The following is a 9202-nucleotide window of genomic DNA, read 5'->3' as shown; positions in this document are numbered from 1 at the left end:
TGGTAGCTGAGAGTCATTCACAACATGTAGTCAGAGCATGACATCTCATGACATCACAAGATCATGCAAAACATTGTGTGCAAGGTTTGACCAAAATGGCTGTAACTCTGCCATTTCTCAACATAAGAAGATAGTAGCCTTAAACTCTGTCATGAAAGACAGCGGGTGATATGCATCCCTTTAAGGAATGCTAGGTCTTTAAATTCAAACTAAATATCTCCTGAAACTTCTAGAGAACCAGCTTTACCTGAGTCTTTGTACAGGTAATGAACCAATCCTGGTCCAGTTCTAATGCGATGTTGTGAACATGTTGTTTTCCAGAATGAACAGCATTATGAACGCAACACTAACTGTGCTTTCTGCTATGCTCTGTCTGAAAGTTATGAAGTTTCAGCCTGGACTGTCCCACCACCCAACCCCCACCTCCTAGCACTGAGGGCCTCTGAGACTCTGAGGGGAGTCGCATGAGGGTCCATCCAGAGTTTGCTGGCTGTCCATCACTCGTCTTGTCCTCCCCAGCAGCTCAGCAGAGCTTGCACAAGTGTCAGTTTATCTGATGAGACTGAGTGGATTTGTGTCTCCCCACTGGAACGTGATCCGATGCAGAGGTTGTGAAACAGCTGGCGAGCCGACGAGTCGCGATCTAGCTGAAAGTGCTGGCTCAGCATGATGAAGGCTGGTTGCACAGCAGAAGAAGAGACAGGAGATAGAAAGCAGACACGTCTCATCCTGGTCCTGCTGCGACCTCTCACCTCATTGCTTTGAGCTGGTCTAACATGAAGTCTCAGAACAGCCATGTTTCACTGCAGCTGGGTCATTCTGTAACACTGCAGAGAGAAATGAACCTCCAGACACCTGAGATAAACTCTAAAACTAGTTCAACAAGAAGTGTAGTGCTTCTACCCCAAACAACAGGAGGTTAATGAGGTCATTAACATCTACCTAGGTTTGAAGAGCAGTATACCATAAATAACCTATCAGAAGTTATAGTAAGTTGAACAGCTGACAATTTATTGCTAACAGCAAGCAACAATTGCATTGACAACAATTATTTCTGTACAATGCAACAAAATGGAGCTCTCTATAATAAAATGATAGACAAATGAATCCTTTAGCGTAGAAAGTTTCCACTCAATTCCTCTTTTAGTGAGAGGTTGGGATCTGAAATACTTAATTAACTATGTCCTTACTCTTACCCAGGCCGCACTAAGAGTGTGTGTAAATTATTATCTGATGTCTAAGGAATGAATTATTTGCTGAACAGTAATTTGTGAACAGTCACATCACTGTTTGCAATCCTTTGGCTGGGCACATCATTACAAAATCTTCCAGATTCAATCAGGTCAAAGAAAAAACAGCACACAAATAATGCAGAGCTATATGTTATTACATTCTTCTTTTTTAAACATGGGGGCTTGTTTTACTCTTTTACTTTGAAATTCTTTTAAGAAACCATGGACATCACATGCTCCATACTAAATAGGAGAGGGACCTCCCAGCCTGGTATCAGTGCACAGTTCAAAAGCATGCCTCTCTGGTGGTTTGGGGGTGCATTAGTTCCTCTGGCATGGACAATTTACACATTTGGAAAGCTTCCATCAATGTAGAAAAGGATATACAGGTTCCCAACTTCTGCTTTCATCCAGATGATGTGGTTTTTCAGTTAAGGTTTTGCATATTTCAGCAAGACGATGTTAAACCACATCCTGCATCCATTCCAACAACATGGCTTCAGAGTAGAAGAGTCCAGGTGCTGAACTGACCTGCCCGCAGTCCAGACCTCTCCCCAATTGAAAACATTTGACGCATCATGAAACAAAAAACCCAGCAAAGACCCAGGATGGTTAAACAGCTAGAATCCTCCACCAGACAAAAATGGGCCAACATTTTCTCCAAAACCTGCAGCAGCTGCTCTCCTCACTTCCTCAGTGCTTTCAGACTGTTGTTAAAAGAATAAATGTTTCACAGTGGAAACATGTTCCTGAAACAACTTTAAAGAGATGGGTTAGGGTTGAGGATGTAGACTGTAGGATGTAACGTTAGCTGAACTTTAGCAGCTTACTTTTCAGTGTTGGAGTCTAAACGTTGTCTCATGTTGATGTTTTATTGGTCACTACCACCCCACAGTGTTTACACAGCATCTTGATGTTTAATGTGAAATGTCTCTATATGAGTCTTCTTATTTTAATTTTTTCCATGTGTCTGTTTCTGTTTGTGCAGAAGCCACCAGGTTCAACACATCCAGGTTTTCTTTTAGTAAACTGGGTTTTCTGACTATGGATCAGTGGGTCATTTGTTTTGTTTTCCTCCTACAGTTCATGAAGGTCGGTGATCTGTTGCGATGGAGCCTCATGTCTTTACTGGTGGAGGATTAAAACTGTCCATGTGTGAAAGTTAAACATGTTCTGATGTTTGTTCCTTTTTCCTCCTACGGCTCACCTCAGGGACATTCATTAACACGAATATGAGCCAAAACCAACAAGAGAGGCGCCTCTTTATTACCTCTGTCATGATTCTATAAAAAGGTTCTGACTGAGAGCTGATGACCTGAATCTATAGAGCAGTGGAGAACGTCCTCTCTGGACAGTGATGTAATAAATATCTGAAACTAATGAGATGATGGATCTGTCAGGTGTTTCTTCTCAGGTTATTAACTGTGACTGACAGCAAGCTTACCTTGGACTTTCATGTGGAGGCTGCTTTAATCAGAAGTTTCAAAATTTATGAAACTGATTCTGACCCATTTGATTAAGCTTTATCCAGGAAGACATTATAGGTAGACTGTAGGTGGAGTGTAGGTGGACAGAAAGTGGATTGTGAGTTGAGAATAGGTTAATTATCAGTCTTTGAGCAGACTGTGTGTGGACAGTAGGTGATCTATAGGTGGACTGTTGATGGACTTTGGGTGGACTGTGTGGACTGTATGTGGTCAGTGTGTGGACAGTAGTTGGACTTGTGGATTCCCAGTGTGATGGAGCTTTGTGGTCCAGCTGCTCCTTGGCGCTCACCAGAATCAAAATGAGAATCAGCTGTGATGATGCAGTGTGTGACTGTCCCCTACCAGGGGGCTTGGAGCCAGAACCCTAACAGGACTAGTTTGGAATGATCTGGGATGGTTCATCTATTTTTGCTTCTGAGGTTAAATTTGACCTCTGACCCCTATAACCAGTATCTTCTGTTTTCTTTTTCCTTCTTTTCCTTTCTTTTTGGCTGTGTGTATGTGTGTTTATGTGTGTGTGTGTGTGTGTGTGTGTGTGTGTGTGTGTGTGTGTGTGTGTGTCTGTGTGTGTGTGTGTGTGTGTGTGTGTGTTTCAGCCTATTTCATCATGTTTCTTATATAAAGACATTAAACAGCAAATACATGGAGAAACACTGACCCCTCTAGGACATGACACAAGCTGCACAGACATAACAAACAAACAGAAATAAACAAAAACAAACTGCTGAAGAGCTGAAAAGCACATGTTCACTTGTAGAAAGTTTTTTTTTAATTTAAAAGCACATTTATAAAAATAATTATATAGTTATGTTTTTTTTTTATTGTGTTTTTACTTAAATAGGCATTTACACAAATAATTCTTCAATTCAACTTGTTTTTTTTTCTTTTGGGGGTGCAGAAGTAACCCTGAGTAAGTTATTTTTTTGGCTTATTAAAACTTTTAATTCTGTGAAATGCAAAGTAAGTTATTGCTACATTTAGGAAAACACTCAGTAGGTTGTATGGAAAATTCTAAATAACTTTTTTTAAATGTTTTTTGTAAATGTTTTTATTTAGCACACATGTATGTTTTTTAGTGATATGGATTATTGTTCTTTATGTGTCATTGTTAGTGTTTATATGATGAATATTAATTAATAAATAGATAAATAATTAATTGTACAACATCTTTAGAATTTCCTCGGTGTAGGTTTCTTTAAAGGTTCCTGAGCTTCTTCTTTCTCTTCGCACTATATTACCTTTGCGAAGGAGGCTGTTTCAGTAGCGTTGTCTGTTTGTCTGTTAGCAAGATTACTCGAAAAATAATAAACAGATTTTGACACAATTTTCAGGAAATGTTGGAGTTGTCACAAAAAACAAGTAAATAAGTTTTGACAGTGATCCAGTCAACAGTCAAGGTCAAAGGTGACCTGTTGTTCTAACTCTGCAACCATGTAACATAGGAATATCAAAATCCCTATGATCCCTATTAATTTCAAGGTCCTGGGGTCAAAGGTCAAGGTCACAAATCGCCCCACACTCTAACACTGCAACAGTGTAATATAGGAATGTCAAACTGCAAAGCTGGACACATCATAGTTCAAGGGTGATACTTACTGATTTCTGTGTTGCAGAGTCTTGTGGAACTCCTTAGTTTGGGTAATGGGGGTTAGCAGTAACTTTCTCCAGGCCCAAAGATGTTAAAGCTGCTATCTCTCTTTCAATTAGTGGCATATCAGCAAGGTGCGATCTGAGCTTTACAGGAATCTAGACAGTCTGCAAAATTAAATTGTGGCAGAATTAACCCATGCCTTCCTTAGAAACTGCAAATAATCATCAGCACCAGGAACGGACACCAGAGATCGGAGTTGAGAAACACTTGACCAAACTCCCTTTATCAGACTGGAGCCTCTGCAGGCACATTTTGTCCCAAAATCTTAGTCATGCAAAGAGTTTTCAGCAAAACATCAGTAAGTAGTGACAAGGTCTATATTTTCTAAGCTACCACCTTTAAACTCAATCCCACACAATGAAGAAAGAAGTCTTTCCTGTTTCAGCAGGCGGCACATCACTCTCAAAGGGAGAGTTACGTGTACGTACAGAGGGAACATCAGGCTGATCTAACCTCTCACCCTGGTATAAAGGCAGCTCCTCATGTGAGGGCTCACTATGGTCAGAGTGTGTTAAAACCAGGTGAGACAGTGGGTGGTGCCCATCAAACCTATCCAGATGTACACTGAATAGCTACCGGCATCTTTAGCTGTGTCATCAGGCTGTGCTTGGTTGACTACACTAGTAGATGTGCTGCAAGATTTCTTAGCAGTTCCCCCTGAGCAAGCTGGTATTTTTTTGTCTGAGCATGTTCACGCATGTGTTTTCTTCTTTCTCTAAACATGTGTCTTCTGTCCCCTCACTGTGCAGAATGAGTGGAATGAACACACATCTCCACCTGCTTAGCCTTTGATTAACACTCTTCCAGAATGATATCAGGAGTAGCACTCTATAGATTACCTACATCTTCAAACAAATGATCCACACTCAAGGATGGGGGCCTTGACAGCAGACACATGGTGGCCATCACAAGGGTCCAAAGCCATATGATGACAAATGAGAAGACATGTTGTATACTGCTACAAATAACAAACAACAAGAAACAGGTGATGTCAGCACATAAAACTCAAATCGATCTGTTGCAAACATAGGTTAAATATTAACAAAAGGAGCACAAATATGGTGTTTATCCTAACCAAAGGCAGTTACATTTAGTCACTTGAGTAATGCTTAAACAACTAAGTACAAAGATAAACTAATAAATTATGCACTGAGTGACTATGTGGGATACATAAATCAAAAAAGGACACTGCTCAATGTGCACAGATGCATGAGGGAGTCTAAAATAACCTCCTACTGTGAACAGTGAGCACCTGTAGAAAAGATAAAATAACAATGCACTATATCAGAGTTCCTATACCCACCCATGATGTAGAAAACAAACATATGCTCACTTACCAACAGTAGTGAGCTAAACTGAAAGTTTAGCAACAAGTCACAATCGAGTTACCTGAAAGAGAGGAAGGGTTGAACACTGTAACTGCTCTCACAAGAAAATCACATCATTTACTGAAGGAACGAAGCACAAAAAAAAACTTAAAGACTTAACACAGGGATGTCACTAGGTTTGAAAGATGGGGGGTTAGTCCCAACGACCAAAGGTATGTGTGCACAGAGCCCACAAAAAGAAATATCATTAAACTTAAATATATATCTTTTAAATTAATGTATTAGTATTTTAGAAAAGGTGCTAGAAAAAAGAGAAGAAAGGCTAGAAAAAAAACCACAATATGACAGGTCACAAGGTTGTCTTTAAGGTAAGTAAGCAGTTCACAACAAAAAAACAAACTGTAGTTAACATGTTGGATCGCATTCTGGCCCGGGGCCTTTCTGGGTGGAGTTTACATGTTCTCCCTGTGCACACGTGGGTTTACTCCAGTTACTCCGGTTTCCTCCCACAGACCAAAAACATGCATGGTTTATTGGTAACTCTTAAATTGTCCCTAGGTGTGAATGAGAGCGTGAATGGTTGTTTGTCTTGTTTGTCTCTATGTAGCCCTGTGATGGACTTGCCACCTGTCCAGGGTGTCCCCCACCTCTTGCACAGTGACTGGTGGAGACAGACACCAGCTCCCTGCAGCCCAGAATGGAGAAGTGGATAAAGAAAATGGATGGATGGATGGATGGATGGATATATATACTATAGACTGTTGGAGTTACTATGGGAATATTTTATCCATTGGCTATTTAATAAATGATTTTAAAAAAGAAAAATAATTTTCTTTTTGATTAGCAAACCTTAAATAGTCTTCTTGTTTCTTTAATAAAGTGAAATGCATCATATAGTTGTAAAAATTAGGAGCGTGATGGAAGCCAAACAGAATAGTGCATATGCTTAAACATTTAACAACTAAACAATTTTTTATTAATTTTGACACATACTCTAGTTTATTTGCATTATGTGCATGTCTGCATTGGTTTTGGATATAAAAAATATATTGCTATAAAAATAGGGGAGCTTATGAACCTTTTAGTTGGGCTCCAGCCCCCCTTAATGATTCAACACACTTATCTGCAGCATAAAAATATCCTGGTTATATGATAGAAAAAGAATAATGTTTCCTGTCTGTGTCCTCAGGTGTCCTGTCTTTGTGTGCTGTTGTTGTTTCAGCAGCAGAGGGCGCTGCTGTCCAAAAGACTGTAGACTGAGAAGCCTGACGGAGAATAAACTGACCTGAGAACAACTTAAATTACTCATAATGTTATTCTGAATTCACTGACGTCACTAAAAACCTCACTGTCAAGCTGGTTTAATCCAACATCAAACTGGATGTTGTTTCTTTCACAATAAAAGTTTTTGGTTTATCTGAAGTTTAATTAGACATTTCTTTGGCTTTGTCTTTAGGATGGAAAACATCTCTCTCACACACAAAAACAAACAAAACTTGTTTATCTTAAGGGAAAGCTACTCCAAGCTGCCTCAAACATCACACCAACAACAAACAAAATCAGAAAAAAATAAACAAGTGGACCAAATTCAAAGAACAGCTTTTTCCATTTTTGCAGTTTTTAGGACTGATTGCACGCCAAAATAAAAAACAACTCAGAGTTAGCAAAACTTGATAGTCAAGTATCAAAACTTCACACTTTTCACAGTAAAAACATCAATCTGTTTTACAAACAGAAATATATTGTGATATCAGTTCCTGTCATTTCATTGTGGCATTGAACCAAGTGGTTATTCCACCAGGTTTGTAAATATGTTTCTGTTTAATTAAAAACACACCAGTCAGGTATAAGCGACATAATGATGCAGTGTCTGTGTAGGTTAGGATTCAGCACAAATTCATGGTTCTCTGCTGTTTTCTCAATAGCTACTGCTTTCCAGGATGAGCTGGAGAGGGCGGCTCCTGGATGGTGTTTGATGGTCGAAGCTTTGAAATGTCAAGAGAGCAGATAAATGTGTTTAGTGTTTTGGTAAAGGTGTAAGGCTGATATGTTGCTTCTAAATGTGCAAATCTGTAATTTATTTTATTCTGACAGACTTGATTTTATAAATCTTTTCATCAGTCTGCAACATTGGTTTGGAGTAGAGCTGCTTGATTAATTTATTTATGTACTTGAACTGTAAACCTTGTACTTATCAAGAAAAAAGTAGAAAAGAGCTAAGTGTTTAAGTTTAGTACAACAATCGGAACATTGTTTAAAAAGGGGAAAAAAATCTCATGTTTTGAACAAAAAAACAAAAAAAATGTGATTAACATTGCAACAAAATGCAATTTTCATAAATTATTGTTGTGGTGAATAGATAAGGGAGACGGGAAGACTCAGCTTCTTGATTTTTATTAATTTATTACAAAAGAAATGTTGAGCAGAACATCCCATGATGAGACAGATCCAGGCAGCAAAAACAGTCTAACCTTAGATTGTCAGAGTGCTCATTTAAACTTATTTTAGCTTATCAGTAAGACACAGATGGGACAGCAGTCTCATCAAAACTGGGAGGCCTTATCACTTAGAGGGCAGCAAGACCTACCATTAAACAGCGAACAGACATACACTGTACATGAATCTTATTTTTCCACAAGCATATAATTTTTACACAATGTTTAGGACATGCTAATTTTGTGTGTGACTGTGGTAAATGTGTGAAGTGTTTTGATAAAAGGAAGCTCTGTTTGCAAAATTGTGTGTAAGTAATCATAAACAAAAAATGTATTTAAAGGAAAATGTCAAAAAATAATAAATGTTTAGTCATAAATAAATACATTATCAATAACAGAAGAGTCTTTTTAACTTTTCATATCTCCTCCATAGAACACTGTAGAAACATAAAAATGAAGATGAGTGACCATGAGAGCCTTCTGCTGCTCACGGCTCAAAAATTCTTTTGATCTGACTTTGAGTTTTCACACAGAGACTGTTTCTGAGGCTTACATTTTAGTCCGTGTTTCAGTCTAAAGTGCTGTTGTGTTCTGCCCCTCCTCTTTCACTCCCCCCTAAAAAAGCACAACTCACCATGGCAACCAGTGACTCTGCAGATTCTGGGTCTCTGTCTTCTATATTACCCAGCATGCTTTTCTTCTATGTCTCCATCATGGCTGCCCCTCAAAGATCCTGTAGAATCTCAGACTTCATGTCGTCTCTAATCAGACATTCGATGCTCAGGATAGTTAAGTCAATGGGTGGGCAGCATTCAGGACTTAAAGCCAGAAAAACAGGAAGAGGTTTGAAACTGAAATTGCAAAATACAACTAATAGATGCTTTTCAAAATAAGTTTTTGTCTCTGTCGTAGCTCAGATTATTATAAACGGATGTCCCAAATTATTATTTAGACTTTAGAAAAGAAAGTCAGTAAATATTGGAACATTGGCAATTCTTCGAACATTTCTTGAGACAATTTATATATATATATATATATATATATATATATATATATATATATATATATA

Source organism: Kryptolebias marmoratus, linkage group LG15, assembly GCF_001649575.2.
Source record: "Kryptolebias marmoratus isolate JLee-2015 linkage group LG15, ASM164957v2, whole genome shotgun sequence".
Lineage (NCBI taxonomy): Eukaryota > Metazoa > Chordata > Actinopteri > Cyprinodontiformes > Rivulidae > Kryptolebias > Kryptolebias marmoratus.
The sequence above is the reverse complement of the archived record's forward strand: the minus strand, read 5'-3'. Positions refer to the sequence as shown.